Raw genomic sequence first — 13,759 nt, forward strand, 5'->3', positions numbered from 1 at the left:
TAAGATAATTGAATATAATTTGATATATAGGTCTAATTTCAAAGTAGAAGCTTCAACTAAGTTTCGATGTGAGTGTGTAGTAGTTCGTGCCAGTTGTGGACAACTACCATTGGTGGCTGTACGCCTTTGCACCTGAATAGAAGAGGGTTGTCATTTTGGATTTCCTAACTAGTCTAACACAAATATTAGGAGGGGAGCAATCAATGAAAATGGTGGTACAATATATACTAATGACCATTATGCGATCATAATTTTTACTCTACTTACTTTTTTGTTTGCTTTATTAGGTCACGTATATGCATTGCATTCTGTCTCTACTTTGAGATGAGTTCGTTGGGAGCTGTATTGTTAAAGACTAGAAGATTGAGCAGTGGATCGAGAGCGTTCCACAACATCTAAATGGGTAATCTCTAATTTCAAGTATAAATTTGCAACAACCTTGGCTTGTAGAGTTAGTAATAAACTATTTGTCTCTATGTAGATTTGATTATGGAGTCTTCATGATGAAATATATGCAGTTTTGGGATGGTCGCAAACTCTCAAAAGAGTTTTCACAGGTAATTTACTTAATTTAATTGTTCAAAAACACAATGGTTTTATTTATTCACACATCCATTTTGACTATGCAAGATTGTGCATGCCAACTTGCATGCGGACATGTCATATATCTGCCATAAAATTGCCGTCGAGATAGTAATGTCCGAGTTGAACAAATCACGACCACAGCTGGACATGTAACTTTAGGAAGTTGTTGGTTATCAATGTTGTCGCTAGTTTTGAATGTTTGGGGACCCTCATCATAAGCTTTTGAAAACTCTATTAACTTTAACATGTGAATGTAATGATTTTGGAAACTTGAAATCTCTAAAGCACAGACGCACTTACCAATGGGTTGTGTCCGCATCGGATGGACACAGATGCAATCAACACAGTCAACTAAACTGGACGCAGATCAAGACGCAGTCAGGTCGCGGTCAACATGGTCAAGACGTGGATTTTGACCCAAAAAAATAAATAATAAATCAAAATAATATTAAAAAACTCATTTTTTTCCAATTTTTGTTTTGTTAATATTTATGACATGTTTTTAAAGTTTGATTAGAAAATATTAAACTTAATTTTGTGGCTATTTATCTTTAATAGTTTTAAATTTATGAATGTTGATATATTTAATTTAGTTTTTAATGTTCAATTGATATAAAATAAAATTATAAATATTAATTCATTTCCTTGTTCTTTGCTGCGTCCGCGTCCTACCTTTTTGAGATATAATCGAGTCGCCGCGTTAGTGTTTACATTCGAGTTAGTGCAATATTGCTTGAGATGTATGTTATATCGTATTTTTCACAGTTTCCTCGCTAAAACAAGGAAGAACTTGGTTAAGATCAAGTGGTGTAGCTTTTACTGAAGGACTTTGAGAACAGTAAGCGTTTCTCATTTTAATTCCTAGTAATAATGGTATGAATAGGTGTGCCATTTGTATCAATTTTCAATTTTACCTTTGCAATGCCCTCTCTACAAAATCTACAGTAATAATGTTTTACATTCCGAATTTTTAGAACTTTCCAAGTAAAATAATCAGCCGAGTTAAGGAAATGAATGAGAGAAAGCATATACTTCAATCCCGAGGGACTAAAAGTCCCAAGTTCACTTGGAAGTGAGAGAAAGCATAGAGAGGGATGACTACATATTGTTGGGGAAAATGATACCAATCGATCCCCATTAAGATAACTTGCACTTGGACTAACAACCACAATCTAAACTATGAATATAACTATCACAAACAAGCAATAGAAATATAAAGCAAGTAACACATACCACAACACAAAGATGTACCGTGGTTAATTTAATGATGTCTACTTCTACAAAAGCTAATCACTTTATAAGTATGGGAAGGAAGATTACAATCACTCCTCTCAAGTCTCTCCACCTTACTAGATCACTCCTCTCTCCTTACAAGTTTTTCTCTTTGCAAGAGTTTTCTCTTAATTTTGATTGCTCTCAAAATTGGGTTTCTATCTAAGATTTGGTTTTCCAAAACCTAATTTCTGTTTTTATAGTAATCTCCACTTTTGCGGTTACTGTAGAAAAATAGAAGTCTGCAAGTTTAGGCATGAGCTGGGTTAGCCAAGGCAAAAGCAAATCTGGCCGCTTCGAGACCTCTTCCACACCGAACAATATTTCTTTTCTCCTTCTTCCTCATGTGAGGGATAACTCCAACAAATATCCACCCCTTAAATCTTAAGCAGATACCATTGATATTTCACTTCCTTCATTGGCATTTTACATTGTTGAAATTGAAAAAACTATTGTCACGACATTTGAACAAGAGAATGAGGCCTACCATATTCAAAACCTGATTGTTTTAAGTTTTTAACAACATTTTGCCTTACAATCCGATAGATACCATAATGCGCTGTGAAATTTTACATTAGTATACTGTGGTCGACATTTTAACTATAAAAAATGTTGTGCATGTCATATTTTGCCCTGGTGTAGAAATTTTAACTTGTGAAGGCAGTTGTTTGACAAACTCGCCATTAGGACAGGGCAGGGAACGAGTCGGATATGGGCAAATCCGAATAGGGGTGATAATTTGGCCCTCTTGCCCTCAACCCGCCCGACCCGCTCCTCAAAATTGCATGTTCAAACCCTAAAAAATTAGCCCTCACAGATTTGAGGGGCGGGCCAGCCCAGCCCTCACTTGGCCCTCATATATTTTCTTGTTATTTTACATTATATTTATGTATTATATTCTAATTATCTAAGTTGTATAAAATAAAATCACTAAATTAGTTTTCAATAGGGGATAAATTAGAATATAACATAACATATGTGTTTTTTGTAATTGATTTAATAATATGTATATAAGTCATACATAAAAACAAATCCAACATAACAAGTAATAACATAGTTAAGTATGAAAAATGTAGATGTTTTAACAATATCATCTCTTCCACTATTTCTATCTATCTATTATTTTTTTTTCTAAATGCATAACAATTAGTTTTGTGTATTTAGTTAAAATTGATATACATAATCAAAGTATGATAAAAAAAAAAAAAAAAAAAAAAAAAAATCACAAAAAAAAAAAAAAATGCTATGCAGAAAGGGACTTGGTATGAGTTTGTTACACGCTTGTCTTAATTATTTGTAAAATTCTTTATCAGTATCAATAAAATTTCCACTTAAAAAAAAAAAAAAAAAAAAAAAAAAAAAAAAAAAAAAAACTAGTCAAGTATAATTAGATCTGGCCTTCATTTGGCCTTCAAAAATGAGGGTCGAGGGGCGGTTCATGTTTGACCCTACTCAACCCGCCCCTCAATACAAAATAGAAGGCGGTGACCTAACCCTCAATCATGAGGGTTTTTATAAGGGGGGGGGGGGGGGGGCTACCCTTTAATCACCCTAAAACCTGAATAGTTTTACCATATCTGAATTTGAACCAAACCGAAATGTTTAATCCGAACTTGAACCAAACTCGGTAGATCCGATTGGATAACACTAAATTTTTTTAAAAAAATCCAAAATTTATATCCAAACCCAAACCCAACATACTTAAATTTAAAAACAGATATGAAAACTAACTAGGAGTGATAATTTGGCCATCAGGCCCTCAACCCGCCCCTCAAAATTGCATGTTCATGCCTTCAAAAGTTGGCCCTCACAGATTTGAGGGGCGGGCCGACCCGACCCTCATGCTTATAAGGGGTGGGTTAGGGCCTAGGTTATGAAACATGAGCCCGGCCCTTATTAAGCTCTCACCAGCCATCACTTGGCCCTCATACATTTTCTTGTTATTTTACATTATATTTATGTATTATACTTTAATTATCTAAATTGTATAAAAAAAAATCACTAAATTAGTTTTCAATATGGGATAAATTAGAATATAACATAACATATGCGTTTTTTGTAATTTATTTAATGATATGTATATAAATCATACATAAAAACAAATCCAACCTAACAAGTAACAACATAGTTAAGTATGAATAATGTAGATGTTTTAAGAATATAATTTTTTCCACCATCTCTATCTATTATTATTTTTTTCTAAAGACATAACAATTAATTTTGTATACTTAGTTAAAATTGATATACATAATCAAAGTAGCTGTTAGCGGAATTCATTGCGAGTGTTTCGCTTACTTCACTTCTCAAGCCGGATAATAGTATTCATCCTATAGCCGTGGGGATGGTTTGGCGTCGGCTGGTCTCCAAGATTGCAATGAAAGGAGTTTCCCAAGATGTGGTAGGATACTTACAAGATTTTCAATATGGGGTTGGTGTTTCTGGTGGAGCAGAAGTGATTTTGCACGTTGTCAACCACATAGTGTATGCTAACAGTGACAGTACCTCTCTTTTCGATGCTGCTTGTAGATTTTCAGAATGCTTTTAACATGGTTGATCGGACTACCATGTTGAGAGAGGTTCGTATCCGTTGCCCAGCTATTGCTCCTTGGGTTGAGTACTTGTATTGTCAACCTGCGAAGTTATATATGGGGGATGGCTACATATGGTCGGCTCTTTGGGGTCAGCAAAGGCGACCGCTTGGGTCCCTTCTTTTTTTTGACCGGTGTTGCATCCCCGATTCGCAGATCCAGTCCGGTTGTCGAGTTGATGCTACTGAGGCTTGGTATCTAGATGATGGGACTCGATCGGAGATACAAAGCAGTGGCGGCGGCTTTGGGTATGATTCAGGAAGAAGGACCTTCTTACGGGTTGGTTCTTAATGTCGCTAAAACTGAGATATTTTGGCCATCACTGGATCCACGACGCTCCACTCCTGGTCTTTTTTCTTCAGATTTATCACTACACCATAACAGGCTATTTGCAATGGCAAAAAAACGTTACTAATAATTTTCGCAACGCTTTTTAAGCGTTGCAAATATGGCGTGGGTAAAGTGTTGGAAATATTTGCAACGCTTAAAAAGCGTTGCAAACAGAAATTTCCAACGCTTATTATAATTATTTCGTACACATATTTAAACCCTTTGCAACGGTTTTTTATTTCACAAACGCTTTTTAAGCGTTGGTAATTTGTTAAAATTTTTACCAACGGTTTGTAACTGTTGCAAAGTTGTTAGTTAATTTAAAAAAAAATAATTTAAAATTCGTTTGTAACGGTTATAAACCGTTGCTGATGGGTTGCTAATAAAAAAAAAATATCATATTTTGTAGCGAGACCAGCTAAACCTATAATAAACAATGAATACAAGAATACAATAAACAATGTATCATAGTTGCCAATTGAAATAACTGAGTCCACAACCATAGATGTTAAAAATTCTTTTTCACCACCAATCAGATTTGAAAAGAGTGAGGTCTTTTGTAAAAAAACTTTGAAGAGAGTGTGGTAGCAACAAGTTCCTTAATTTTGCTAATTGCCTGAAATATAAGTAGCAAACTCATGGCTTCTAGAATAATTTATCATGAACATATCCATCCAATCAAACCAAAAGATCTAAATTCCTTACCAAATTGGAAGCAGCTCGAAAACTACGTACAAGACTTTGAGTGGACACCATCCTCAATGAAAAGTTTGGCCTCCTTTAAAAACTCTTCCGCAAAAAGAACTACTCTAGTGGTTCCATCACCCACCTGTAGACAATAAATCCGGTCATTAAAATTACAAGTGAATTCCAAATTTATCCCTAAAACCTAACCAATACAATTATTAATGATACCCTCTCAACTTTTTCTGAGACAATGTCCTTGTTAATGGTCATTATCTTCTCTAAAGTATAAGCTGTTAAATGTTGTAGTAATGCAACCATCATAACCCACTCTAAGATAAATATAAACTTTAGCATAAAAATTTCACTCTTTTAGTCAGCCAATCACTAAAATTAGTAAATTTGTTTTCTATTGTATACCTCGATTCTTGAGACTTGGCAATATCGACAAGAATCTTAGCAGCAGGATGAACAACATCAAGAAGTTTCATAATAGTAGCACCATCATTAGAAATAGTAGCATTGCCCTTGTCATCATGAATCAATTTATCCATTCCTCAATAAGAAACATATCGCAAGCGAGTTGCATAAAAGAACAATTTTAAATATCATAAATATGAAAGAAAATAGATCTACCTCGTTCCCAAAAGTTTCAATGAATTAGCCGCGATAAGTCATATCATAAATGTACTCTTTATGGGCGTCAAAAGAATTGCAGCAAGCACGTTGCCTTGTATCCCAAACCTATGGAATGAAATTTATAAAGCATCGGGATAAAGAAAAGTAAGTAACTAGTATTTCATCAACGAGGCATATAAATGGAGTTTAAGATTAGTAATGACTAAATTGGATGATGAAGTCTAACAACAAGATAAGATACTTTCGATCCACTTTTAAGGCATTTGGTGCATTTGTAATGTGGTTTTGTTGTGGGCATCACCAATTGATGTACCCCTTTCATCATTCACGGTGGACTTGATAAGACCTTAATACTACCATTTGTAGGCTTTCATTAGCTTTCGTTTGTAACAAAAACGAAGCCGATGTTGGCGTTACACTTTTTTCCTCTACAAGATCTGCAGAACCCACGGTCCATCCTCACCGTGTTACGCTATACTAGTTGATTTGGAGGTTTTGTTTCATGGGTGAAGAAGAACTAATGGAACCCGATGCCTAGAAGCCACTATGAAAGCAAATCCAAAACTAACACTTTTACCCCCTTATTGCTCTTATCTTCTATGAAGTCTCGGAGGACCTTTTGGGGTTGAAGATTCGATCAAGGCAGGGGGGGTCCCCTTTTATCTTTGCTTGGTTTTTAATTTTTCCTCTACTTTGGAGTGTTCCGAAGCCTTTAGTTACAAATTTGAACTTGCTACAAGCTATCCACGAAAATGGCGGGTATGTTCTCTGAATTTTAGCGGCGTTTGGGCCCTTTTGGGTTTTCGGGAAGGATTCCGGAAGTGGTTCGATGGAGTTCGGATAATGCACTTTACCCCCATTTTGTTTTCGGATTACTTGAAACGTTCTTTCCCAATTTTCAACCGGTTGATTGCTTTCGAATTCCAGCTTTGTTGGGACTTACTTGTGTCTTTGACATATTTGAATTCTGAAGAGGACTCAATATTGTTGGGTTTCAATTTGTTTCCCTTTGCCTTCGCTTTTTGCCATTTTTAGTAATGGGACTTCTTTCAATTCCTCGAATAAGGCCTAAAAATGGCTAGTTGTTGATTTCAGTAAAGGTGGATTGGAGGGATACTTTAATAGTATGTTTTGGAACTTAAATTTTGGGATAAAGCAAGTACATTGGCAGGGGAGGTACAAAATCCAAGCCGGATATTTCCAAAAGCTCTTCTTGGGGCTGTGGTTTTGGTGGTTTTATCATATCTTAAGGTAGTGCACGCTCTTATGGTATTTACTCCTAATTCAACCCATATTCTAATTCAACCCACACTCTAATTTGAGAGCCCAAACTAGCATTCACGATGACCTACTGTAAACCCAATACAAATAAGATGATTTATCAGCAGAAACTACCAATTAAAGAGTAGCATCACTAACCTTGAAAAGTTGGAGGCAGGCAACCCAAAGTAAGTTCTTCAAACTCCACTGAATCAATTTTATATTTTGGAATTTGCTCAGCTATAATGGGCTTTGCAATATTCTTTGCAGTCTTGCAGATGGCCTAAACAACAAACGTCAACAATTAACCCATCAAAAAGAGTATTAGAAGACACTTGCATGATTAATAATTTTATAAGCTTTAGCACACACCTTGTCCAGATAAGGCCACATGAGTTCAAACATTCCAATCAACCTGAAAATAGTTTAGAGGACTTTTAAAATTCATATTCATGGGTATAAGTTTCCTACATCTAGAGATCTGACTAAAAAGTTTTTTCATGCTATTCTTGAACTCACGTTCAAGAAGAAGTAATTCGGAGGGCGCGTATGGTCATAACAATTATAGGTAGAAGAAGCTCGGATCCGTCTAGCAAGGAATGTTGTCATCTTTGGGAGTTGTTAGCCCAAGCACTACGTGAGATGGTCTCACAGGTATGTTAAATACATGTAAATAAAGGTAATTACAGACGATCATATCTGTGGTGTCTTGCGTGTCATATTCAAGATTTCAAGTACAAAAAGTAATTTTCATTGCACTACAACTCGGATGGTGCAATGAAAATTGTGGAGAGCACTTATATCTAACAAGTAATAATCAAACAACTCAAAAAACAATAACAAACTCACCAAACTAGTCTTTTGATTCAGCAACAGCCCAGTAACTCTGAGCCTCACTTCTAGGACCAGCATCTTTCCTAGTCTCCCCACCACTAAACAAAACTAAAGCCTCCTTGTCTTTCGACACAATATCAACCCCTTCCTTAATATGCCTCAAAAAAGTAGTAGCCTGTCCAGGATGTTTCTGATAACTCTCTAAAAACCATGAATCCTCCTTATCAACTTTCCCACAACTACTACTAGTATAAACCTGAATGACCCGGCTACCATAGCCCTCGACTTAATTCAAGCTAAATTTTAATTAGAAATCCTCCAAAAAGGAAAAATATTGGTGTATGAACATTAGCGTGCAATTAAAAAACATAAGAAACCTACCTGCTTTCGGCATATGCTCTAAGAATAATCTTTGCAATAAAGCACCGGTGCAACTCTACCAATGGTTTCCCTCTCATGAGAAGACCTACCACCACCCTACATTTCCAATTTTCAGCAATGTTAAAGAGTGTGCACAAAATCAGATTTACAACGAGTCGACTACTAGAAAAAAGAGGTCACCTGACTTTGCTCTCACACCGTACTTGAAGACATAGGTTGCATCTGCATGAGATGGCCTATAGGCTAGGGCCATTTCACTATAATCCTGAAAAAATAGAATACACGAGGAAAGTTAAAACTTGAACCATACTTTTGATGACTTGTAAACTCACAAATTCTTCTATTACAAAGGATTAAGACTAGAAAGTGTAAAGGTCTCACAGGCCAATCAGCTTCCTATTCAAATGCTCCACACCAGCAATAGAATAAACGTCGGTATCATGGTCATGATCGTGAAAGAGAAGTGTCAACACTCCGACAAGACACAAAGATTGACCCTACCGGAAGTTTATCATTAAGCTCCATGATGAAACTTGAGCTGGCTTGCTCCATGCTAGAATGAGAGAGCCACCGGTGATGTCATCACAGTTATGGTGCTACTGAGATATTTACATCATTGTCGATGCGGGGTTATTTAGAAGACATCAACCGAAGCTGATTATAATTATCTACATAAGAATCCTAAACTCAAAGATGTTCTCTACTACTTAAAGCTTTAAGAGTTAAAAAGACAAGATATATTTTGCCACAACGTGATTTTTCTTAGAAGTAGGTATGATTGCCAAGCACATTACTTAGACCGAGGGCTGGCCAAGGTATGGAATTCATACCTGTTCAACATATTGTGCTACAATTCTTTTTGTGTTTCCTTTAAATGTTTCTCTAGAAACTAAGTTATGAGAGGAATCAATTAAAAATATAAAATACGATGATTTAAAGAAAAGCGGTCATAAAAACGAACGTAATATAATTGACTTTCAAATTAATAAACCAAGGATAAAAGAAGACCTTCAGAGCACTCCATAGCTTAGACCATTAAAAGTTACTTGATATTTTGTGTGTACTTATAATTTAGAAGCTTGCGCCTCAAAGTCGACACTACTTCATTTGAACAGTAAATAACACCCTCTGAAGCTTCAATATGACACAAATTAGAAAGATGGTTCATTTATTCTTACATCTTAAAGAATAAGACAGAACTATACTAGATAAAAAGTAATTTGGGTCAAATAAAAAATACAAAAGTAAACATAAACAAAAAAAAAAATTTTTGATCTACAATTACCTGAATAGGAGCACTATAATTGCAAGAACCATCATAGAGGAGGAGTTTCCAACAAACAAAAATCTGGAAGCGTTGTTGCACAAGGAGGCACGCTAAAGGGAACTAGGATGAGGGCCATTTTCTCCATAGGGTGGTTGTGAGAATGGCTGTGACCACCTTTACCAAACAAATATAGTATAACATAACCACCCCAAGTATTATGAGCAATAACAAAGCAAGTTTATGCCTTTGTTTCCTCGCCACGACAATGGTGTTTGCCATTGTAATTGCTGCTATGCCAAGAAGTGAAGTTGAAATGACATGCAAAAAAGCACCAAAAGCAGCTGCACAAATTCATGAATTAGAAATTGGCCGATTATAAATCATTCCTCAAAATGAAAAGCATAGATAGATCTACAACTAACTCCTTTGAGATATGAGAAAATGCTTACTAACGAAAGAGTTCTAGAAAGAGTCCATTTTTAGCACGACCCACAATGGAAAAAGGCAACCAATGTGTCGGAATAAAAAGAATGTAGAAACAAAACCGTTTGCAATTCCACCTATTGTTGATACATCTTTCGCTAAAACTCTCCATTTCATCAATCAAATTCCACAAAACTCTAAGTGTCGATTAAATGAATTGGGTGGTGTGGTTCACCAACCACCGGATCAAAAAGAGGAATTAGATACCAAGTGACGCTTACAACTTGAGACAAAATATGGGCTGTGGACACTAACTAAAAAACAACCACTAGCTAAACATCCATTTCTAAGACACTAACTAAACAACCCATTTCTTGCAAAATATAAGCTAAGAAAGGAATGAAAAAACGGAATTCATCCATTTCTTGCAATGTCGATAATTAGGACTAGTTAATTAAGTTAGTAACTAGAAGAAAATGAAAGATTATTACCTCAAACTTCAAGAAAAAATATTTGTCCAAAATGGACTTCCAAACTCCTTGTTTTCTTTTTTCTTCTTCTTCTTTCTTTGATTATTTGTTTTACGGTCAATATGGAATTTGATTTTGAAGAGTCGCGAAAATTAGGGATCTTGAAATAATCGCGGTGGTGAGAGAGAGAGAGAGAGAAAAAAAATATGTTTTATATTTCGATATTTTTGGTTTCCTACGTTCCACGAAATTTTTAAGTTTGTAACACTTCTCAACGCTTTTTAAAGCGTTAGCAATTAATGCGGAAATTCACCCAAATAAAGCAGCGGCTTTACAATATTACTAACGCTTATTTAACGTTGGAAACTTACTAACGCTTATTTCTTCTTCTTTCTTTGATTTGATTATTTACTTTCGGTCAATATGGAATTTGATTTTGAAGAGTCGCGAAAATTAGGGATCTTGAAATAATCGCGGTGAGAGAGAGAGAGAGGAGAAAAAAAAATTATGTTTTATATTTCGATATTTTTGGTTTCCCTTTGTTGTGAAATTTTTTTAAGTTTGTAACACTTCTCCAACGCTTTTTAAAAGCGTTAGCAATTAATCACGGAAATTCACCCAAATAAAGCAGCCTTCTGACAACATTAACAAGCGCTTATTTAGCGTTGGAAACTTACTAACACTAAATAACCGTTGCAAATCAAAAAGGTCGTGTTGTAAATATTCTATTATGGTGTAGTGTATCCGTTCACCGGGAGTGATTATTTGGAAGTGCGGTCAACAACGATTCATCCTTTGTCATGGGCCTTGCTTCATGCAAGTGTGTTGAAAAGGTTGTGACTTTGATGGACCGTTTAGCTATATTGAAAGATCCACGAGTGTGAGTTAGCTTTCTTACGTGCTTATCTTTGGGCTCTCTAAGTTGGTCTTTGTGATTCGCGCTTGTCCACCATCCCTTTTTAGAGGCAACAAAACTTTTGATCGGCATCTCCGCGATTTGCTCTCTAGGGTATTGTGATTTACGATGGTCTAACTTTGGTGATTTGCAATGGCGTTTATCAACACCCCCGATGCGTCTTGGTGGGTTAGGTATTTATTTTGTCAGCGATGTCTCTACTTTTGCTTTTGTGGCCTCTCGTTGTCGGACTTACGAGCTTTAGAACTACATTTTTAGGAGTTGTGGGCGGTGTCTTTAGATGAGATTCTTGATGTTGCTAGCGGTGTATTGAGTATGTAATGCGCGATTTTGACCTCAGTTTTATAGGTTGTGAATCTTTGTCGTCCCCTCAAAATCACAAAAGTTTTGTGAGCGTTCTGCGATAAGATTGTTCTGGTCTTGAGGGAGTTTGTATTATGCGCTTTCGTCGGCGATCATTGGATGTTTGCGGTCAGAACGCATAAAGATTTTCTACTTGCTATTAGATGGAGGGACTTGGACAATTATGTCGCGGTGGAGTATCGTTCTATTCTCGGTACCGTCTCATGATTCCTTTGTATTACGATGGTGGTCCATGCCTGTTTGCAAAAGAGTAGACTAGATGCTTTTCGGGGACCATCAAACATTGTATGACATTTTTCGGGTTTCAAATACCGACATGATCATGTCCCGGAGATATTTTATGTGATGATTGCATTGCGGTTTGGGGTACAAGTAAAAAGGGGAAGCTCCTATTAATTTTCTCAGCGATCCAAATGAGGGAAGATCACACTTTGGCTGCGGATGTATTGATCTCTGATTGATTAGTGCGAGGGAGATATCGCGTGTGTTGATATAGCTGGAGCCTAACCCGTTGGTAGGGCTTGGAAATGGAGTCTTTGAGGTGGGAGAAGCGACTAAAAAAGCGGCGGTAGGAAAGATGGAGAAGCATGAGGAAGCTTGCTTGCGGCTAACCCGGCGTTGTTTCATTCCGTTTAGTTTTGACCAACTTTTGGTTTCTTGGAACAACGATCGGTTGAGAACTACCGAGAGACTTGAGAAGGTTATGGGCCGATAGCGTTATAACGGTGGTTAACGAGTTTGTTTTAGAAGAATAGGATTTCTATTTCGGAAAAGAGTTCTTGTGCCTTGACTTGTTTGGCGTTTGTCCAATTATTTGTAAAATCCTTATTAGTATCAATAAAATTTCCAATATAATTAGATTTGGCGGGCCGGCCTCTCGTTTGACCCTCCAAAATGAGAGTCGAAGGAACCAGATTAAGAATTTGAGTTTTATACTTGACCCACTTCTCTGCAGGCTCTCGATACAAAATAGAAACAAAATGACCCGGACTCTCAACCACGAGGGGCTTTTTATGATTTGAGGGCGGGCTAGTCCAACCCAACTCTTTTATCACTCTAAAACCAACCCAAATCCAACTTATTTGGGTTCAAGTCCAACCTGACCCTGCGCTACTCACCCTATAACTTAGAAATTTCTTAGGCTGAAGACTGCAATATTCTGACACGCCCATATACTGAATTCAGACCGAGTCGGTTCCTCTATAACCGGGTACAGAGATTGATCTCTGTACCACACACACTATTAGCGTCTCGTATCTCGACGCACACACACACATCTCTCGGATTACACACACAGATATCGAGGCACACACATCTCGATTTGAAATGAACGGTGAGATAATTCTGTAACCGGTTACAGAGATCTCGAACCCTTCAGACCCAATAAAGCATAAAACATAAAGCATAAAGCACGGCAGATATTGGGTTTGCAGTCCATATTCTAACACCAATTGAGTCAAAAGCTTAAAAGCCTACGTTGGTTTGACATTTCAAGACAAAGAGACAAAAGAACGTGACGTTATTACGACGGCTATACGCAGATTGTGTGGTTTTAAGACCCATATATAGACACGTCACGTCAGCTAAACGCTAAAGCTCATGTTGTCCCTTCAAAACTTCACTGCTTACTTCTTCGCCGTGTTGTTATTCAGGAAATGGCTCTTGGTTTCCAATCTCGGCCAGGAAATGTAGGAGATAACTATATTACAGGATTTTTTTCCATGGCTTTCCATGCTTCGTTTTCGTT

At 36.7% G+C, this 13,759-nt stretch overlaps 1 long non-coding RNA gene and 1 pseudogene across 3 annotated transcripts; both read right to left on the reverse strand.

Moving 5' to 3' along the window:
- Positions 1-5,342: 5,342 nt before the first annotated feature.
- Positions 5,343-8,440, reverse strand: LOC147520170 (uncharacterized). Of its 3 annotated transcripts, XR_015214385.1 has the most exons (6): positions 8,208-8,440; positions 7,731-7,773; positions 7,518-7,641; positions 6,096-6,203; positions 5,481-5,604; positions 5,343-5,391 (listed from the first exon to the last, which is right to left on the reverse strand). It is a non-coding gene; the product is annotated as an uncharacterized LOC147520170 (long non-coding RNA). The 3 variants fall into 3 exon arrangements; XR_015214384.1 differs by lacking the exon at positions 5,343-5,391 and having other exon boundaries at positions 5,398-5,604; XR_015214386.1 differs by lacking the exons at positions 5,343-5,391; positions 5,481-5,604 and adding an exon at positions 5,883-5,986.
- Positions 8,441-8,760: 320 nt separating this feature from the next.
- LOC147520171 (uncharacterized) lies at positions 8,761-10,440 on the reverse strand (annotated as a pseudogene).
- Between the last annotated feature and the right edge of the window lie 3,319 nt (positions 10,441-13,759).

Source organism: Coptis chinensis, chromosome 2, assembly GCF_015680905.1.
Source record: "Coptis chinensis isolate HL-2020 chromosome 2, ASM1568090v1, whole genome shotgun sequence".
NCBI classification, from domain to species: Eukaryota; Viridiplantae; Streptophyta; class Magnoliopsida; order Ranunculales; family Ranunculaceae; genus Coptis; species Coptis chinensis.